We start from the raw sequence: 22,526 nt of genomic DNA, 5'->3' as shown, positions 1-22,526 counted from the left end.
TTCAATGCGGGATTCGTATGCTGACTGAAAGATAGGAGTAAATAACCTGAAAGATGTACGGTATTTTAAAATATAAATGTATAACTAGTTTCTTTTAATAAAGCCTTGAATTGTGGAAACAAACGGCCGAAGCAAAGTTGTGTACCTATGTAATATATGGGATATGTTTTTTAACCCTTGTACCGATGTTCCTCTTCGTTTCTCCGATGTATGACAAGCCACATACACAAACAAATTTGTAAACATCACAGCTTGCTGTAAAGGAAGGATACTTTTAATCGGTCCCAAGAATTTTTTCACTATTTAATGTGGTTTATATATTGTCATGACGGAAACTTCTCTTAGATTTTGCCTGTTCTGCCTGTTACAAAGATTTGCCAATAGTAACTAATTGGCTAGCGTGGAGGTGTGATTTCTGAAAAGTATGAAATATAATAAAAAGGGCGTAGTGTCCGACAAACGTAGTTTCTTTTAAATGTGTACACATGCAAATGTTGGATATGACTGTTTTCGTATTGTAAGACGTCCTGCAGCAGGGTGGACGGTCGATTGGAGAGAGTTGGAGAGTATGTGCTGCATACGCTTTGCCTATAACCAGGACAGTTGGCGTCCTTTGGGGTAAGCTTACATTCAGCAGTAGACAGTTATAAGCTGAATCGATTAATAGATTGAATTCTATTTATGTTATTATGATAATTTTCTGTTGTATTTTTTGAGAATTTTCCATTTGTTTCTTACTAATAAGATTAAATTAAAGTGAACTTCAATATTAAGAGTTTTTCTATAAAAAGTTATATTCATTACAAAAAAATTCTCATGGAAAAGAAATAACTTCCGTTAGCCTCGTATGTCGTTGTATGTAACATGAACAATAACGAGGTCTACTTGACGGACTCATGAATAAATATTGACGGATTAATATACAAAACCCGTAAGGATGCAAGTAATTATTGTAGCTTAAAGCAATTAATATTCATTTAGTTTTTAATTTTGTTTCTAGTAATAAAATTATCGTTAAATTTTGTTGAGCTCTTAAAGCAACACAACAATTGGTTACAAATTTCATTGCGTTAATAAATGAAACCCCAAATTAATTGCTTACAATTTAGGTCAAAGACAATCATTAGTTTTGGAAAGATCTTCAAAGGAAGGAGGGCTGTTGTTTAAGGGCTTTAATTAGTCTATGGACGTCTCCCGTTCCTCGCTTGACCGAACTCGTTAACAAATGATCGAACGTGATTGGTTATTAGTCAACCCAAAAACTATTCTGCTGTCCATTCTACAACAATATTTGCCTATGAAAAAACTAATTTCCTTCATATCATATTTGTTTTTTTTTTTGGGTGATGATTCAGTTTAGAATGGGAACATTAAATACTGAAATTATAAATGATTTTGCTGTGCTACGTATAAACGATTTAGACTAGCTTTGATATTATCATTTGTTAACATTACTGGAAACCTTTACATTCATTTAACTGGAAACTAGAAACTCTAAAGCACTGCTTGTATAACAAGCATTGATTCAACGGATTTGCCACATTAGCGGCAGCCTTATATTAAATCCCTTGTTTACTCTTAGTAAAAAATTAAGAATCTTTTTACGTATTACTAAGTGATACAATTCTAGCTGTCCGTAATACTTTACACTGAAATACTTGTTATATTATAACTATAGGAAAACAAATTTTATATCCCATTTCAATAATATTTCTAGAGCAGAACTTCGTAACATAGTTCAGTACTGGACCTAATAAAGCTATCGAGGCTTACTTAAATTGAAATTGTTGGCATGTTTTGGAATACTGAGGAAGATCTGATTTCAAATAAATTGAAGATCGATTTTTGATATAGTTCTACATGGATAATAATTTTAACATAAAGAAACTTATACTTTATTGCAAAAAATTTATAGATATAGACGTCGGTTAGGGCGCAGACATGAAAAAATCTTTTAGCTTCTGTTGTGATCATAATACAGAAATACTGGCATCACTTTGTATTCGTTCCTTGATAATTTTATAAATTTTAATAAAATCGATCTCGTAGGAAATTTTGTGTCATTTTTTTTCTAACATGGAGAAAGATTTATTTGTATTGATATTAATTTTTAAACTATTAAATATTAAAATGTTTATGTTTTGATAGTGACATCTTTGTTATAATTTACATAAACTTTGTAATAAATTGAATATTTATTTTTGAAATAAATTTCATAGACCTCGTAAACGAATAACGATTTCAAATGACGTATATTTAAAATAAAATTTGTTAATGTACAATAATATATTCACACAAGCTGTTCACGTAGAAATTAAAGCCAGTGAATATGAACATGTTACGATTTCGGTATGAACCTGAGCAACTATTTATCACTGCTACAAAGAAAAGAAAAATTTATTTCATCCAAAGTTACCCTCCAGAGCACAAAGTATCCCGACCTTATCGGTATCTTTGTTTGTGTTTTACTAAAGTTATTTGTATGTGAAAATAAGGTTTCTTTTGTTATTACTTTACATATAGAGAATTTATAAAAAATATATTATACATCGTCAAGGCAACAAAGCACATTTTTATTTCGATTTTTTTTTTCAGAAGAATATAAAATTTATTTCGTGACAGCATGACTTTTATTAACAATGCAACATGCATTTCATACACGTACGGGAGTAGTTGCTGTATTTTATGATTAACCATTATTAAGATTTTTGAGCTATTATATAGCTTTAATCACGGATTTTGAGCGTTTCAACTAATATTCCATAATGAAAATAAGCCTAATACCCCCCACAAGGACGGGCACAGCGGTGCGGCGATAACGTCTAACGTCGTTTCAGTTCAGCAGACTTTGTCACCGTGTTTGTATGCATATGACTAGAAGTTTGCATGTAGAGTAGCTGCTAACTGCTCATAACTGATTCTATCTCTTCTAGACACAATGTTAGGTGAGACAGCTTGGTTTTGACCCAGTCCACGAGTGAGTTAAAAAAATTATAAATAGAATAAATCATTATTATAATTGCATAAGTTGACAAAAAAATATCATGCAACCGCGGCAGTTCCCGAGTGCCACATGTATTTTTTTTTAAACCATTTTAATATATTTGGATAAGTAAAGGTAAAAAGTGGGATGTGAAAGAGTCCTTATGTTAAAAGCCCGCCAGCTACATGAATTTTTTCAGTATACACTTGTCATCTCATCTATACAGATTTATGCACTCTCCCGGTTTTATTCGTTCTTATCTAGTGCTCGGAATCCATTAGGCAACAATATATAAATAGGTTCTAAAAGGAATTCATGGGTTGTTCAGATTCAATTAGCTTTTTTCATGATAGGAGATGGATTGTCTGAGAGAGTCTCAATTGATAAATCGAATTGAGGACTTGATTTTTTTAGGATCACGTACCCGATTTTAAAAATTTTTAACTGTGTATGTAAAAACGTTTATATATTTCAAAGTGCATTATAAAACATTTGTTATTCCTATCTAAGTTTTTAGTGTAATAATATATTTTTGTGATTGTTTTTTTTTTATTTGTGCTCTACTGCGACGATGAATTTAATTTATAATTTAGGTGCACCTACAGCATTATTAATTTCTATAGAATTAATACAAAAATACATTAACCATTATTTTTTTTAATAACTTTAATACTCTCCTAAGTTAGCCCGTACGACATATTGATTAATCGTCGAGGAAAGTCTCTGTAAAAAAAATTATGTAACCGTATCTTTGTCATTTGTCGCAAAATGTAATATTTGACATAATTAATACTAAGAGTCTAAAAAAATAATAGAAAAAAAATTAACAATAAGGATTTTTACTTAAATAATAAATAAATAATAGCAAAAATCACAAAGTATATAACAGTATAGTAATAGTTTTGAAGGCAAAAATGCAGCCATGTTGATAAATCGAGCGAATAGTCATTCCATTACTAAGATAGTAGAAATTCAACGATTTCGCGCTAACGTCTAAAAGATTTATTACCTGCAACACAAGTTTGATCTTAAAACGTAATTTCGGAAAATATGTTTTTCATGTCATTACTTACAAAAGGTTGGAAAAATATTAAACAGTTTTCGATACCTTATTATTAACAGGAAATTACAGAAAAAATCGTTTTTAAGTGAATAAAAGCTTAAAAGACTTAAGACATACTATTTATTTTAAAATAAGGAATAGTACTTCGATATTTAATAGTTTCGTTCAGGACCCCTGTATGTGTATTCACCCTAATGCATATAAATATATTTTTTTTACCAATTCGTTCTCGTCAGCTCATCTGTAAAGATTTATTCGCTCCTTCGATAAACTTCACTTTTATCAAGGATTCGAATACCGTCTCTCTGAATTTATATACAGTTAAATGAAATTTATTGGTTGTTTACTCGATTTTCAAATAAATTGTAATCCGATTACGTACAAATATGAACATGATTTTTTTGTTAATGTTAAAAGTTTGAATATAAAAATGTGTTTAGATGTTTTATAACGCCAAATAAACCTATATGCAAAAATAATGTTCTCTCAAGTTTATATAAAAGATAAAACTTTTATTTATTAAAATAAAATAAGAAATAAAACATGAAAATTGATGCGAAGATGTTAAACCTATCTGTTAACACGGTGTCATCGTAGGTTCTGAGATGAACCTTCCCTTAACATCCAAGCTTTGAAGGCAAGTGCGGACCAACTTCCCGGTAGTGTTTCTAAAACGCTTCTAAAAGTTCTTACAAAACAAAACACAAGAGCGAGATGTAAAGAAGTGCATGAAATCAAAGTTCTAAGCATATGTGAAAGATTAAAAAAAAATAACAAACTGGGTGATTAATACAAAAATGTTTAATACGACCACACACCCGGTGTGATCCTTCTGTAAGTTCGTAGTGTATTCTGCTGTCTAATTGCAACTTACTGTGTTTATTTATACTTTTACGTCAAAAAATTTAGATTAAATATAGATAAGATTAGATTTGAATGTGTAGCAATATATAATGAAATAAGAATTCTTTACGTTTATATTCAGGGAGTAGGGTGAGAAGTAAAAAGGCCCAATGTACGGATATATTGAAGTCTTTCATTCGGCAAGACGAGAATACTAAATATAAGATCCATGCAGAGTTTAGAGATGCAGAACGAATGGTTAGATAATAGGAATTTTTTGTTACACATTTGAATTAAAATGGCGCACTTTAATTCATGATTGGTCCCCAGCACTGCTAAAATTTTATCTCAATGGGTTCCAAATGAATCTCCCAGATCAGAGTAATTTAGTAAGATGGGGTAAAGGTGCCGAAAAAACTTCATATCTCAGTGGGAAGGCCACTGGAACTGCTAAGCATTCGCTGGAGGGATGTAGGCTCCTCCTGAACAGCGGTCAATACCCGCGTCGTCACGAAAAAATTCTGGAAACCATACATGTAGCGGTTAGTCTCTCGGTAACCAAAATTAAAGCAAAGGGACAAAACCACAAACGAGCGATCAAAAGGATTTGTGGGAAAAGGTACTAGGGCTATAAAATCAAACGTCAAGCTTACTTACTCTATCATTAAAGCAGGTCCGGATTGGACTGAAATGATGGATACGTATGAGAAACAATACCAAATCCCGGAGCAAATTTAGTTTCAAACGACTTTATTGAAAAATATCTAAATGTTCTAGCAAATATGGTCATTTTAAAATAATTAATAATATTACTTCTAACTACACTAAGACTATATAAGCAATAGCGATTGAATTTATAACGCAAAATCAGATCAAGGGAAACAAATATCAGAAATCTGTTAAATAAAATAAAGAAACATGAAGTTAAAGTGAATTCGATCTTATTATTGTCTATTCATTTAATGAGTATATTTATTTTTATGTACTGAGATTGTAGGTAGGTACATATATCAAATATTTGATAGAACGTAATTTTATGTCCTACTCAATTGCGGCTTCTCTTATCAACCGTCGTGAATAATTTATGAATATTAGCCTTTTACAATCGAATCACGCTCAATGGGAACAAAAAGGTTTTTTGTGTTCCATTTCATATAATTAATTATATTGCGGTATGTCCTCTTCAATTCCCATTCATTGTGAAAGAATATTTGACAAGTTTGAAATATATTGCCTGCGTAAAATATTTTTGCTAGGAATATAATTAAAATCACTCTCTTTGACGGGGCTTAAAAAAGTCTAGTTATTTGAAACTTAATCCTTAACTTAACTTAAATAATATATTATTTGCCTTTAAAGCCGGTTTATGGTAATAATCGGATTTGTAAAAATACAAACTGATTATGAAAAAGTGGAAAATCATCGTTTAACCTATCATTTGCTCCTTTGAAATTGCTGGTTAAGGAAGTGATTAAAACTTATCAAGACAGTAAGAGGATTTATATTTGGAAGTACTCACATGCACACACATCGCTGAAATCATGAACCATTTCTTAGAGTCAGAGAATATTTATTAGAATCTTGCACAACGAGAATAACTTTGTTTGTGGATAATTTCGAATTGAATTTATAAGAAACAATAAAATACCAAATAAATAAATAATTTAAATGTTTCAAACTTAAAAAAAAAACAATTTAAAACAAATACTTTCATTCATACAATATCAAAGGAATTATTTTTCTGTGTTAATAGTGATTGACTTTCTTCTTAATTTTTGGTAAGTGGAAATGAAGCCTCAGATGGTAAACGCCCTAACCAGGTAAGAACCTATTCACTTTGGCATTTAGAACATAACATTTCAGAAGCACTGTCATATAATTAGTATACGTTTTTACGTATACTAACACTGTGCAGCACAATTTCTTAAGTCTAAACGGATGGACGAGCAAAGTGAAATAATTTCAATGGACAAATTTTCAAATTGGACTAATAAACAGGATATTATGATCATTATCTAGTAGTTAGAGAAGCAGAAGTGTTAAGGCGTCTTGTTTATTTAATTTCTTCACTTCGTCGAAATTCATATAATATGGAATATTTTAAATGTTTGTTAGTTAAGCAGCCAAAATGCTCTTGTTTTATCAATATTACGTGACATTGTTGGGATATACTGTGCACGTTCTCGCACAGATGAATGCCAAAAATACAGGTATGAACTAAAGGTACATATATAATAAATGTTACAAAATATATATCGACATTATTTGATCATATTTTATATTGATTTGCCTATATTCTGAATATATATAAACGTGAAGAGCACTAAGGCTTAAAACTTACTTAATTACTTACTGTATCGTTTCACTAAACCTGATAAAATGACTCAAGGGAATTGACAAACTATCTGGGCATTTTGTATTGTAATACGGTTAAAGGATGCACCATCGTCTTCATTAACTCAATAAATTAATCGATGGATAAGTAGTAGACTTAGATCAGTAGACTCTCATCGAAAAAATTAATTTAATTTTAATATTAATCATTACATTGCATTTGAACTAATTTTGTATCGTGTAGAACTAAAATTGAGATCGACAAAAGTGTTATATGGTTCACTCATTAAATCACCCAACATGTGCTTGGCAGAATATTCGGAATGGCAACGGAAGTGGTGGAAGTCCTGAAATATTGTGAGTAAGCATATCTGCTGATCACATAAACAAGTTTATTAAGTCATTAACAATATATTTCTTTATAGCGGTGGTGGTGTCATATAATTAATTCCACAATAAAAATCATTGTTATTAACTATTTTATTATCATAATACATTAAATTTGGGAAAGACCACAATGACAGCTGGTACTCGTTATTGATCACCCTGTGATAAATTGCGTAATAACTCACTTGTAAATCCCCTCAGAATAAGAGGCCAGACTTCATCATAATACGAGGATTTTCCTTGTTAGAAAATAAGATAACAGCTATAAGTAGTTTTTTCTTTAGCTTTTTGTAGAACATTTTTCCCTACAAGACGTTCAAATGGGTAAAGAATTTTTGCTTTAGTTTTACTCGAGTGTCTTATCAATCTTTTCGTAATTGAAACTTAAAGTCCTAGGAGAAAATTTAATATTTCACTCCAGTGGAGAACTTTTGCTTCGTACCTCCTTCTAACTATAACAATAGAATGTTATTATAATATTAGTATAGAAAAAATAAAATGAGGATCTTAGTGTGTATTCATATGCGTTAGGAACAACGATCTGAAAACACATTAATTTTCAACAAACGAAGCAATAACAATGAATAACCAAAGGGAATGCAAACAAAAATTTATATTTAACTTTTTATTACATTTTATGTAAATATAGAAATTTTGTAACACAACGGAATACTGGACTGATCCAGTCCATGTAGTTGACCTTAAAAGGTTTGAAAGTTTTCTCAGATGTGTATAATAAATACTCATAAATCCGAAGTCCCAGATCATATATCATTTAATTCGCACCCAAAATCTCGGGTTGAGTCAATACAAATGTATCCTGGTTCTTATCTTATATTGTATTGAACAGAAAATCTTTGGAAGAAGCATTGTTGTAAGAACATTCGGAAATATTTGTTTCTTTTCCAATTTATCGGTAAAATACCATAATTTTACTACCATTAGGTTTGTAGAAAAAATATCATATAAAAATGGCAAGCTAGATCAAAATACTGCAATTTCTTACCGGCATGCCATGGTACGTATTAATCTAGTCATTGCGGTAGTTGTCTATAAGAAAATAAACGAATTAAATATTTTGTACCGTTACAGGCCAAAGTAATTTTAAGTGTTACATTCTGTAGTTGATAATATTTCAGAAATAGTTAGAAGAGAAAAAAAAATGTCAAAGTAAATTAGCATGCGGAGACCTGTTTAAGTGTATAATTAAAGATTTATGCGTAAGATTAAGTTCGAAGGGGCTAATTGGTAGATCATTATCATATTTAAGTTAAAAAACGATTGGTTGAATATAAATGAAAGATTTAAAAGCGTTTTTTTTTTAATATTTTCTATATAATTATAGTAAAAGTTAACAATTTCAATAATATTCTCTGAATAAAAAAACAAATCAAGAGCTGTTAAAAGTTAATACAAGTATAGTTTTTACAAGTGTGAACAGTTAATTCTAAGTTATAATATTATTTGTTTTATATTTAGTGATATTCATTGATATTTAGATTGTTTTACTTTTTGTTAGACACTATTGTATTACGACGAATTTTCAGACTGGACTAAGGTCCAAACAAGCGGACTTAAAAAGATTCACGTATACAGATATTAGGTCACAAATTAAATCGTAATTCGTTCGTGCTATTCGTTCAATGAACAAGGTATTTGCAAGTATTTAAATAAGTTGTGTAAAACGTTGTTCTCTTGTACGTAGCTTACCTGTAAATACCCAAAAGTAGCCAAAAAAATCCAATTAATTACATAAGAAAATTATTTTGAACGGGGCTATTTTGTTCCGACTTATAATTTTAAAATAAAACACACATTTATTTTACTTGGCATCTAATAAAATAACATAAATATCATAATTATTTATTTCTATAATATAAATTTAACATAAATTTACCACATTTGTGGTATTAGTATGTATGTGGGAAGAAATTTTATTGTACAATCACATTGGCCTTAAGTAGCCAAGCTCCATTAATATCGTCTTAACTTTCATGCAGGTCCGTTTAATTTGTCTTTTTTTTGTCAAAAAATGTTATTGTGTCGAGATATCAATGAATTTTTTTTTAAATCCTAAACAACAACAGACTTTTGAGAGTTTTAAATTTCTTCCTCCTTTATGTATTGATATAGAATGAAACATTAAATCATTACCTTTTAGAGAAAGACAGTAACGGGTTATTGGTAGTAGGTACAATTTCATCCGACCACGAGTTGCCTATTAAAAATCGGCAAAGTATTTAGACTATTTAATAATAATGATTCATTGTATTTTATATATCGCTTTGCTTACTATTAATTCACATTTAATGTAGAACAGATTTATGTAAATTTAATTTTTTTAGTATCCCGTTCTTTCGCAATATACTCTTTTTTTTTGATTTCCCATATTTAATACTCAAATTGGTACAATAATATGATTATTTATATTATAATGCATAACCTACAATGAATGAAATAAGAAACGTTTTGTTTAAATTTTATAACTACAACTTTTTGAAATAAAGTATGTATACAGTGTGTAAAGAAGACAAGGCCATTCTCTCAGTTTCCTTTTTTGTGAAGAAATTTTTCAAAGAAAAACTTTTTTTTAAAGCCTATGTAATATTTTCTTTTCAGTACCTTGTTATCACAGTGGTTGTGAAGCCTCTAGAGATGAAGGTTATTGTTATAAAAAATTCACAGTTTAGATATCTTTCACTTTATTTAAAATAAATTTTTGCACTTATTTTTGTTGTTCATGAATTCCAGATAAACTGCCTCCTACTGATATATGTTGAATTGTTTATTACAATTAAATTTAAATATGTGACGTTTTATATTCGAAATTTTTTTAATTAAAAAAGAACTATTGTATTTAAAATCCTTTCTGAATCCACATTAAAACTCTCAGTGCCACTCTCACATCAATACTCCTCCCTGCTCGGGAAAAGTGCGCAGGTGCCTCATCAATTTGGAACTACATCTGTTGTCGATATGATACAGACAACTCCATGAGACTCAGTTAGCTGCGTCTTTAAACAAACAAAACTTTACAGTAAGTAAATCTCGTCTGCCCGTGATCACGGTTGCTGAAAAGTAACCGAAACGTCGGGAGTATGTAGTTTTTTACAAAAATAAATCACGCGTAGTTTATCCGAAAAATACTAGTTTCATTTTAATGAATAAAACACGCGAAAGTCTTAGATCTCGTTACATATTAAGGCCCCCAAAATTTATGAAACATTACCAGTCGTGCCGGCGAATTTTACATTTTAGAATTTTTTTTTATATATTTTTTTAAATGGATATAAGAATTATTAAAATAAGAGTAGCCCACATTCCTTCTTATTCAATCAGCATCTGTCAGTGAAAAGACCTCTAAAAATCGGTTCAGCTGATTCAGAAATTAATAGCAGCAAACAGATACATTAAGCAAAATTTTAAAAATTGCTCTTTTGGGAAAATTACCGAGTACACATCGTGTGCCGCGTACAAAAGCGGTGATTATTATTACAAACTTTTATTTTAAATTTTTGTTTCTATATTTCATTCAATTACTGCGTCTAGATATAAATGAATCTAAAATTTTACCTATAGACATCAAAAGATCTCCAATAACAAGATGCTAGTATATTATCTTTAGGCAAGTACATAACATAGAAGTATAATAGCTTCCTAGTTTGTTACTGAACTTTGATAACAGCTTCTAAAACTTTAGTTGGCGGCTTACACACCAAACTATGGAGTTGAGTGTAAATTTATAACTTAAAACCAAACGAATATGCGTAATTTTGCGCTCCCAATAGAAATAACATGCTATTTATTAGTTTTTGTTAATATCACTGAGAAGAATAAGATGATATCATTTGCGTGTATAACTTCATATTATATTATTTTGAAAAATTATATTTCTGATTCTGATTCACTTTTTTAATTTAGAATATAAACTAACGAGAAACTTAATAAAAGTTAATCTAAACGTATATAACATTAAATTAATTTATTGTAATATTTTTTTTTTTTTTGGTTTTAAAGATATCCATTCTGAAATCGATGATTTATTTAAAACCTCATACGTATATAAATTAATATATGTTTAAAAAGTATTTTAAGCGTTAAAGGAAACTTTGCTGTTGTTTTTTTTTTTTGGTTATTATTATTCAGACTAGCATATTTATTTCGATTTACCTTATAAAAGTTTTAAACGCATTATTTACATGAGCAGAACATAAAGTTTACTTTCTACTAGTATATGAATAGTAATTGAGACTTCATTGATACAAATAAATAAATTGTCTCTCATATTTTCTTCGTATTATTTCTCATTAGTGGAAACAAGTAATTTTCTACCATAATTATCTTGGCAAAAAACTGAGTTAAGCATTTATCAAATTGTATGGAGGTGTTTCAAGTGTGAAATTTTAGGTATCTTGAATAGCAATGATTACAAAATATATTTCATAACTCTGAATTCAGTTTTTCCTCACAAATAGCAGTCCTTTTTAGAAGTAAGCAGAGAAACTAATTCCTGCAATAAAATACTTTTAAAGATAAAAATACATTAACTATATTTTGTTATATATATAAAATTTGGTTGCATAGTGACAACGTCATTTTGTAGAAAGATCGATTAGGAGTTGAGAGAATTAGATAAATAATAGATCTTTATTGAAACAAAATAGTTTTCACAAAGTATTTGCGTGCGTGCGCGTGCATTTAGGTGTGTTTTTATGCAAGTATGTTTAAGACATTTTAATGAAGGTTTACAAGCCATTCATGGAAAATAATTTAACTTCCAGAAGTTGGATTAAGACATATGATGTATATAATTTTCTATGTAATTTATTATAATTATTATATATAACCGAATCTGAATAATCAGAAATTGGCTTATCTAACAGAAGAAAATATATATAAATATATTTTGCTTTTTCTATGCGTCTTTGGATACAGATTGGGGTTATAAGTAAGTTTAGTGATTTCGAAAAACGGTTTTCAAAATAAACAATTTGCGTTCGGAAAGAACTTCCAAGACATTAATTATTACTTTTTATTGTTTCAGACTTTCAAAAGAGTACTTGTGTTCCTTCAAAGTCAAATAGGTTAGTTCTCCTACGGCGATTTAAACTATAATGGTAATAATCGATTGGGTCAGGAAGATAGTTAGTCCTTTAGGTCATTATTAGGTCTGATAATGACTGAAAATAAAGAACAGACTTCGAATACGTGTTTTCAAACACTTTATGGGCTTATTACGAGTACATAGCATGTCACTATCTTTACTTTTTACATTCATGGCAGGCAATTTCAGGTCAGGAATATGAAAGCGTATTGCAGTGGTGAGCTTCAGCAATAGTTTATTTCACTCTAGCAGTTTAAAAGAACGAACAATTTTTTAAACACTCTGAAGATAATGACCTTCAGTACTTGTAATAGTTAATGTTTGTAAACTCTCGCAAGATACTGCTTATACGTCAACTTTGGTGTCAAGATTTTTTGAGAGAATTATTTGTTTAGCTTTGTGTTGAAGTTGTCAAAGTTTTAATATACTTTTATCAGGTTTTCTTTCTTGATAATACTTATAACATTAACTTCTACAGTTCTGTTTTCCAGTATTTTTGGTACTTATCCTTAAAATATTACTGATATCATTTGGGTATATTACACTTATCATAAGACTAGTCTATCCCAGGATTGCTGACTGGAACACTTTTTTTATATTATTGAAAATAGAACCTTAATGATTATTGAAGATAGGTATTGATATTTTTAATACAATTTACTAAACGTATAATGTAAATAAATTCTTTAGTTTCTGGTCATCAATTAATGAATAGTTGAAACCCATATAAATTTAAATATTTAGTTTTTAACCTACGGTGTCACCCTGCAGTTGGCTGATCGGTTATTATTCAATACAAATACAATTTTGTCCCAATAATTTTTTCATCGCGTTATTGAGGCACATTTTCATTCAAGACGCGTCCGTGAGTAATTGATCTCTTGGGCTCAAACAGAAACATTGATTGGTTCAAACAGGAACAGGATAACTTCCAAATTACATTCAATGCATATTAATTAAGTGAATTTCTGAAATAATTTGAAGTAACATTTACAATTCGAGAATTATTGAGAGTGATTTATATTTTTTTATGTTATCTTAAAACCACATTTTCTCTTCATTCACATATGGAACGAATAGTAATATATTTTATTAATTATTTATCTTATACTATAAAATAGATTTAATTATTTCCTATGCCCTTTAAGTAATATGAATTAGGTTGGAAAAAAAGTTATGTCTATCAGTGACTGTAATGAATTTATAGGATAATTTATTTAACGATAAAGGTAACGTTACCTTTTATTAAACTACAAATTATGTTGATTTAAAGCATTACGGAACGTACGGAAAAATGAAAGAGGAAAGGAAATATTGGATAAGATATATCCTTAACAATATGATTCTACTAACTATTTTATGGGTGACTTAATTATTAGTTTCTAAGGTCTAAACATATTCAGTTTGGATTTCGAAATCTAAAGGTAAATTTTTTTTAAATTCTCATATTAAAAAAAGGAAGCATTTAAAAAAATATATGACAAATGCGAGACATATGAGGTGTTGAAATTTCTGATATCATGATATTAAAAAAAGAAAAACAATAATAACGTATCGTTTTAAATCCCTGACGTGATGTCCTTAGATTTTATTCTCCATAACATAAGTTTAATACCATTATTTATTATTCCATATTAAAGCCCATAATTGGTATAGAGCAGAAGTCCTATAGTAAACGCTTTCAGAATAATTGATGAGGTGACAAACAAAATTAACATACTGTTTTAATTAACTCTTTACATTTACTTCGACGCCCCTTATTATTGCTTTCTTTCGACGTTATAAGTTATATAACCTAGTTCTAGTATAAGAAATTTGAATAACTTATATGCATTCAATTAAATTGTTCTCTGTTGTTTTTCACTAACTATTAAAGTATTTAGAGAAATAGAAATATTGAAGTACCGACTTTATAATACTTGATAAAAGTTTTTACCACCTCAATGTTATCCGGTATAAGTATTGCCCAGCAAAGAAACATTGAAACTTAGTTGTAGAATTAAGTCGTTGGCATTTAAATCCACCACGTCTTTGGTTACCTAAAATAATGGTTAGATAAACTATGACTTGTACATATATATAATTTAAATCATTTAACTATTCTTTGTTATAATTTGGTTTAAAGTTAATTTATGAAATATATGAGTTGGGAACAGACATATACTTTTATTAAATTGTCAGTTGTCACGTAAAGTATTTTTACTAATTATTTAATATATGTTTGTAACTAAATATTATAACTCTGGACTACGTTAACAACATAAACGAATTTAGCGAAATCGTTAAGTTTATAAAGCGACAAAGTTTCAGAAAATATTTGTGCCGTATCAATCATAAGTAGCAACTTATTATAACCGACCTTTATATAAACATGTATTTCAATGGGAAATATCACATATGCACTTTAGATTTCATGCAAACTAAGTTCTGATCTGTGCTAACAAATTAATAAGGTCTACAATGAATGCCTGATATTGATGGTTTTTTTTATATAAAATCAGTGAATGGCTAATTAGATTGAAGGGTATAATTTTTGTGTTGTTAGTTTAGTAAAATAAATGTTCTAAGAAAAGTGAAAAAAAAAAATTCAAACAGAACTTCATCGTAAAACTGTAGATGTTATAAAACAAAGTTTTAATGTTTAAGTCTGTAAAGATTCCGAGAGGTAATATTTGAAATAATGGTTATTCTAAGACGTCGCTTAAGAATTCTGTAAGTCGGTTAGACTGATACTTTTATTAAACTTCAGTTTTTCTTAACACCCTAATGTGTTGTGAAAACTTTTGCTGTTTGTTTGCTTTTCTTGTTTTTATTAGTATACTTTAATAGACAATTGATTCGCTATATTTTACATCTCAGAAATAAGGACGCCTTTTACCAGACGGTTCATCAATTATACTATCCATTGTTGCATAAAAAGTACAAAATGGAATTTTATTAGGTGGTTAGAGATCATATTGTTTCAACTTAAGAGTTTTTTTTCTAAATTATAGAAGTTAGTGTTTGTCACGAAATCACGTAATGTTAATAAGATATACAATATTATGTTGCTTATTTTACATATTAAAATACGGTTATTTAAAATTCTTTTGATAGCCTGTTGTAGACAGGTAAATTAATAAAGCGTCAACGTTTTTTTTTTCAGTGAAAAAAAATTACCTTAATCGTCAGAGTGAAAATAAACACATAGTTATTTTATGAGAAAGGAACAAAAACACTTCAAAAAGAATTATCTTTGAAGTCGAATCTAATCTTAAAAATTAAAACAAACGTAAACAAAAAAATTTAATAGCCTCTTTAAGAAAAATAAAAATTATCTTGATTGTTATAAATTTTCTTTTGTTAGAAAACGCAAAATTATCTTATCTCTGACGATCAGTTTTGACCAGAACAGAAAAAAATGCGGTGACAATAAAAGCGCTTAGTAAAGTAGCTAATGCGGAGAACTTAAATAGGCGAGGTGATTTTAACACTTACCGAATAAAGAAGTATAATGTGTTGCCACATATATCGATTACTTGCAAATCCTCGACTCTTAAAATTGCATGATATTAACAGTTTAAATAAAATTTCATTGTTAATCACATATAATTGCCTCATCGTTTAGGACTAAATCTTAATCTATCACTCAATTTTTTAATTTTCGAATTAAAATAACGTAAACTGTTTATTCGACTCCGAACACTCAGAGTTCATAAATTTTTAAACATATTCCTTGGAATTCTAATTAGTTTGAATAATAAATAATGTTTATTTATGTAGTACCTAATAAAAAAAAAGTATCTTTTATCTTGGATAATGGAGGAAAGAATTCTAGAGAAAAGTTGTTGTGATAACGGTAAATTAATTAACGAAAGAGACTTTTTATTTATAATCTATATAAGCACATCTCGTCTGCCCGTGATCACGGTTGCTGCAAAGTAACCGAAACGTCGGGATTATGTAGTTTTTTAAATAAAAAATCCGCGTAGTATATCCGAATAATACTAGTTTCATTTAAATGAATAGAACTCGCGAAAATCTTAGATCTCATTATATAACCAACATTTATTTTTGGGAAATAAAATGAATTTAGTTTCGTAATGATATGAAGAATAGTAATAGATTCTATATTTTCAGATGCAATATAAAAAATATAATTGATATAACTTTTACAGGTATCCTGAAATCTGAACGTAGCTGTCGTATAAATCTCCGTTTATTTTAACTTTTATCATTCGAATGCTCCATTACTATGAAAGGAATATAATGCCTCGAGAATTAAAATTGCTGTGGAGAAAATTTCTTTTACCGTTACCCCACGATTTTAAGGGACATTTCATATATTTTCATCTTAAATGTTTAAAGTGTATCGAATTATGAAAAGTTTTTTTTTTGTAGTAAAATTTATAATGGAAAAACTAATATAAATTTAGACTGTTTGAATAAGTGTTAATAGGTAATTAAACGAAAAATCTAAGGCAATGTAACTTTTAAAATGTTTATATAGAAATAATAAGACTACAATTTTGCATATGTAACAGGTTTGATTTATTGGATACATTATTAAAGCCTTTATTTCTACTTATATACTTTAGTACATAAACAATGTTAAAACACAATTATATCTTATTGATCTCCAAAAATTACTCTATAATTTAAATTTAAGTATACGAATAATTCAAACAAACAATATATATTTTTTATATATTACATCAATAAGAGCATTTACACAATGAGTAAGTTACATTTCATAATAAAAGGTAAATAAAATGGGTAAAGTGTAAATTGTTTTGTGTTCTATTATGGCTCGTAATTGTTCATTAATTTGTCATAACGCTATGTCGTATAAAATCAGCAGGTGTCCCAAAATGAATCCAAATGGTAATTTATGTATTTAATTAGTTTTTCTTTAAACTCCATTTAAATAACTGTACATTCTTAAAATACATATACTTATATATTTTATTTCCGAATAAGGTTAAATTTGGCACAAAGTTTTTAATTTGCAATTTATTTATATATATATAAATAAATTATATATATAAGTATACATTTGTTTTGATTAACTTTTATGTTTAAAAATAACAATCATAATGGAATAAGAATAAACATTTTTAAGAGGCCTTTTTCAAATTTTTGCCCTTCCTGCCCCTGTAAAGTCTGCAAAAGTCAGTAAAACCCCCTTCGTATCGTTCCATGTATAATTAATAAGTTAATTTCAACGGATCCTCAATCCTTGGCCTATTAATCTACTATCCATCTTCCGTAACAATGTTTGTTGATCGCACGTCCTTGTTTGCTACTTATTATTCTTGTTTCAGTATCTCTGTGGATTTAATCCCAATCCCATCCTACCTTCAACCATGTGCATTTCTAAAAAGCTCTCCGACTCCAAAAACACACCCACCCTCCGGTCGCCGCAACTACTATAACCACTATCACTCGTCCTTCCACCCTGGTTGTACACAAGAGGATCCCGTACTCTCACTCACTCCACCACAGTCCTAGTGGCTAATCCCTTCAAAATTCCAATATCATTATTTATCAAAATAAGAGGAGGGATAATAAAAAGTTCCATATAAAGATATTTCCTCCCACTCTTCAGTGCTATATGTGTGTGCAAAAAAAATATCTTACCTAATATTTGTTTACCTACAAAGCATATATATACTATATCGATCAAACGTTTAAAAATGTTTCTATTCCTATCATCTTTCGCGTTGTGCATTTTAATGTCTAACTGAAACTGATTATTTAAACTAAATTCTATTTTATGTTTTTCAAAAGTTTAACAACTTTAAACAAGAATCTAAGTGGTTTTCTGATAGTTCATGCTTCGCAACAGCTTTATGAAAATTAATTAAATCAGAACATCCAGTGGAGATGCACACATTCTTATTATTATTATTATTTGTAAACAACAAATAAGGAAAACAAAATAACTTATTTGCGTGTCCACTACCTGCTAACCAATTATAACTATCGTTATACTTTTTATTAAAACAACAAAAACATTTTTTTTTAATACAAACTGGGTACACAACTCCCCTTTGTAATTATTTTAAATTTATTATCAGTCGACAACATTAAATAATTACTGGTAATTAATTTCGATAAACATACATCACCAGCACAAAGCTTACAGCTATAATTTTCCATAATCTGTTACTAAATTAATTCACTAGTTAGTTAATAAAAAATTATTCATTTGCGCTCAGAAGACAAATGACAATAATAACAAAATGGCGAAAAAAGTATATGAACAGTATACCGAAAAATTGAAAAGTCCCTTTCCGTTTGACAATCAACTAAGTCTCTATGACATCTTAAACGAATAGGGTTACATACAGTGTTGGGAATTATAAAATTATGGAATCATGCTTACTAATGTATATAAAGTATATACAGGAGTATTTTTAGGATTCCTAATAAAACATATATAAGATTATTTGACTTTAATTCTATTGTATTTTTTTATTTCTGCTTTCATAACTGTATATGTAAATTTTCTGTACCAATGCATCAAGAGTAAGTTGGGTTTGAATAATGAAAAAAATATATATAGTTTTAAGGAAATTAAAAACATTTTTTTTATAGCGGATATGATTGATGAAATATCAAATGTAGTTGGCACTATAACCTGTTTAGTGTTAAAATAATGATTTATAATATCTACCAATTACTTATTAGAAAATAATGAAAGACAGATTTTATAGTAGTGATGTTAATTAGTCCAAGTGCTTTAAGCAAAAGTTAATTTGGGTGTCACGATGTTAATTAAGAATATTCTTTTCCTCATAATTTTAACGATCCATCAAATTATGTCCTTTGGACTTGAAATCAAAAGTCTCTGTGATTTTTAATACAGATTTTATTGTTTAATTATTTTCTAAGTAAATTATCGACAATAATACAAGTAAAGCTTTTAAGTTTTCATGATACAAAGCTACGGGTTATAAAACGTTTTATGGTAAGAAGTGTACGTATCATATAGGTACATATATTAGAAGCTAAGCAGCTTGGTTTGTTGTAAGATGCTTCGTGTTTATGTAAGTGGTAATCACAATTGCTAATATTCCCTCAAGGCACGGAAAGCATTTACGGTTTCTCTTGTGTATCTACATTTATAAAACAACCTATTCCTATTTCTGCCTTTGTTAATGGATGTTAGAAAAATATTATTATTATAATTAAATGTTCATTGAAAGAACTGGATTAGATTTGTTAAATAAGTTTTGTACGAGAAAGCAATTTTTTAAACAATACTTTGCTAATATCATAATAAACCTTAACACAAACACAAAAACCATATTAAACCTTATTAAATGAATACATTATATTCATTGCTTAAAAAAACAGCTGCGTAAAGTCTTTATGATGTCTTTTACTATAGAGGGGAATACGCCCACCGAAATGCCACGGAGTTCACAGCAAGTCTGCTGTATAGTAATAGTCATTAAGTAGTCTCACCTGTTAGTTGTAATAAATAATAACCTTACTAAATATATATATGTAAAGTAGTCCTTCTGGGAATATTTTATTGATATTCATTCCTATTTTCTTCATCTTGAATTCCTCTATCAGTTTCTTCTTCATTTCATTCCTAGCTGCAGCCGAAGAGGTAATCAATTGAATAACGTCCAAACGCGTAACAAAGTAACAAAGACAACTTCTTTCTTTGGTTTTGTAAATACACGCACGTTACAATCAGAGACTTTAAAAAAATTTAAGTGTTAATTAAATTATTAGAATTCTTTAAAAAACCTTTTACTCGGAGATAGTCCTAAACTCCATTCTCCTTAAAATAGAAGTTAGGAATTTTTTTCAAAGAATTTTGTCATAATTGTAGCAATTTTTTAACAAAAATAATAGAATATTTCTAACTGTAAAAAGTGTAATTGTGTTTTAAATTGCTATTAAAACTAATCTAGAAAGCATTAGTTTTCCCTCCATTTTCTCTTAAACAAAGCAGAGTAATTAATAAGGATAATCGCCTGTATTCCACTACATAGACACATATACATATATCTTGCGTGTCGTTGAAGATTAATCTCCCTCTGCTTTATACGAAAAACTAATTAATACTTTGTTAGTGTTTGCTGTTGGGAGAAGTTCTTTCAAATATTAAAGATAAGGCTTGGATTTTTATATGAATATTTACTACGTCAGAAATTGTCGTGATAGTTAGAATTATTTAATTAGTCTTTTTTTAGTGTTACAATAAAATAAAATGCGATAGGTATATATACATATATTTGTTTTAAGTATTTTTTCTTTTATTTCTTTAATGTATATATAAAATAGTGATTTTTTATTTTGGTTAGGCTATGTAAGAATAGACTTGGTCTATTTATCTTTTTTGTAATAACATGATCTTATCGTAGAATACTATTGTCATTGGTCCTTGATAAGTCTACAAAGATTGAATGAAATCTAACTTTTGCCAAATAATGAGTGGGTTATGAACAAACATAGAACAGAAGATAAAAAGGTGTGTTAAAAAGTTTTCTCTTTATATTTAGACTAATACGAAATCTGTTTTAATTTACAACCAATTTTATAGTTTTAGCGATATAGTTTTAGAAATTTTAAGATAACATTTTTTTTTAAATGACCCAAAGGGGCAATCGGGCACACGGTCTTCCTGATGGAAAGTAGTCGCCCTTGCCTATGGACATCTGCAACATAAGGGGTTTTGTAGATGCGTTGGAGCCACCTGAACATTTAATGTTTCAATTTTTGTAGTTTACATTTTTTCAAGTTTTTTTGCAAACATATTGTAGCACTCTGGGAAAACCTCGGGTGGAAGATTCCACATTCTGCACGTGCGTGGAAAAAATGACTGACGCACGTACAGTCTTGCAACTAAATGCATGTAGGTGATGTGGATGAAATCCTACGACCCTACGACGAGTAGTGCGATGGTAGAATGGTGACGATGGCACTATATGAAACAGTTCCTTAGAACACTGCCCGTTGTATAGACGATAGAACACGCAGAGGAAACTCACATACCTTCGGAGGCTTAGGGTTTCTAGATCGTCTCTGAGCATGGGATCGCTGACAATACTAACTACCCGACGTTGTATGAAGTCAAGTGGAAGAAGTTGGTACTGTGGGGCACCGGCCCAGAGATGAGAACAATACTCCATGTGGGGACGAACCTGTGCTTTGTATAATAAAAGCAAGTGTCCCTGTGTGAAGTACTGTCTCGCTCTACTCAGTACCTAAATTTTTTTGAGGCTGGTTTAGCCTTATCCTCCAAATGTCTCCGGAATTGAAAATCGTTTGCTATGTCAACCCCAAGAATTCCAATATTCTGGTTGATCTTAAGAGAGCAAGATCCTGGAGCTGTACTGTTAGAGCTACAATAAATGGGGTCTTTTTAGTGGTAAACGAGATTCAGAGACCAATTCTCAATTTCAGAAAAAAGTCTCTTTCTGCTCTCTTCTACTTGTTCACGAGGAATATTAGCTCAGCCCATGTAGTAAGCGTCACCAGTACTGTCATCTGCATAGCATCTAATGTTGCCTGTTCGCAGCATGTTCCATTGGCCACTATATCCCCTTTAAAAAAATATTTTTAGTATAAAATCATATGTAATACATTAGACTAATTTTATTTTTACATCTCTTGGATCGTGTATTATTTATATTCACAACTCATAATTGAGAAATTAACAACAAGCTTGGTTAAAGCTTTATTGTTTTCATATTTCAAAGTTATGAAATAAATAAATATCAGAATTAATTTATTAAAACAGTAAAGTGTACAGCCCTTTGAACCGGTTAATCAATAAATTGATGTGGGTTAAATAAATATTTGTTCTC

At 29.3% G+C, this 22,526-nt stretch overlaps 1 pseudogene; it reads right to left on the bottom strand.

Annotated features, from left to right (window-relative positions):
* Nucleotides 1–21,442: 21,442 nt before the first annotated feature.
* On the bottom strand, nt 21,443–22,362 carry LOC116767286 (uncharacterized; annotated as a pseudogene).
* Nucleotides 22,363–22,526: the final 164 nt, after the last annotated feature.

This window comes from Danaus plexippus (genome assembly GCF_018135715.1).
Source record: "Danaus plexippus chromosome 9 unlocalized genomic scaffold, MEX_DaPlex mxdp_24, whole genome shotgun sequence".
Classification (NCBI taxonomy): Eukaryota; Metazoa; Arthropoda; class Insecta; order Lepidoptera; family Nymphalidae; genus Danaus; species Danaus plexippus.
This window is presented reverse-complemented; position numbering and strand designations above follow the sequence as displayed.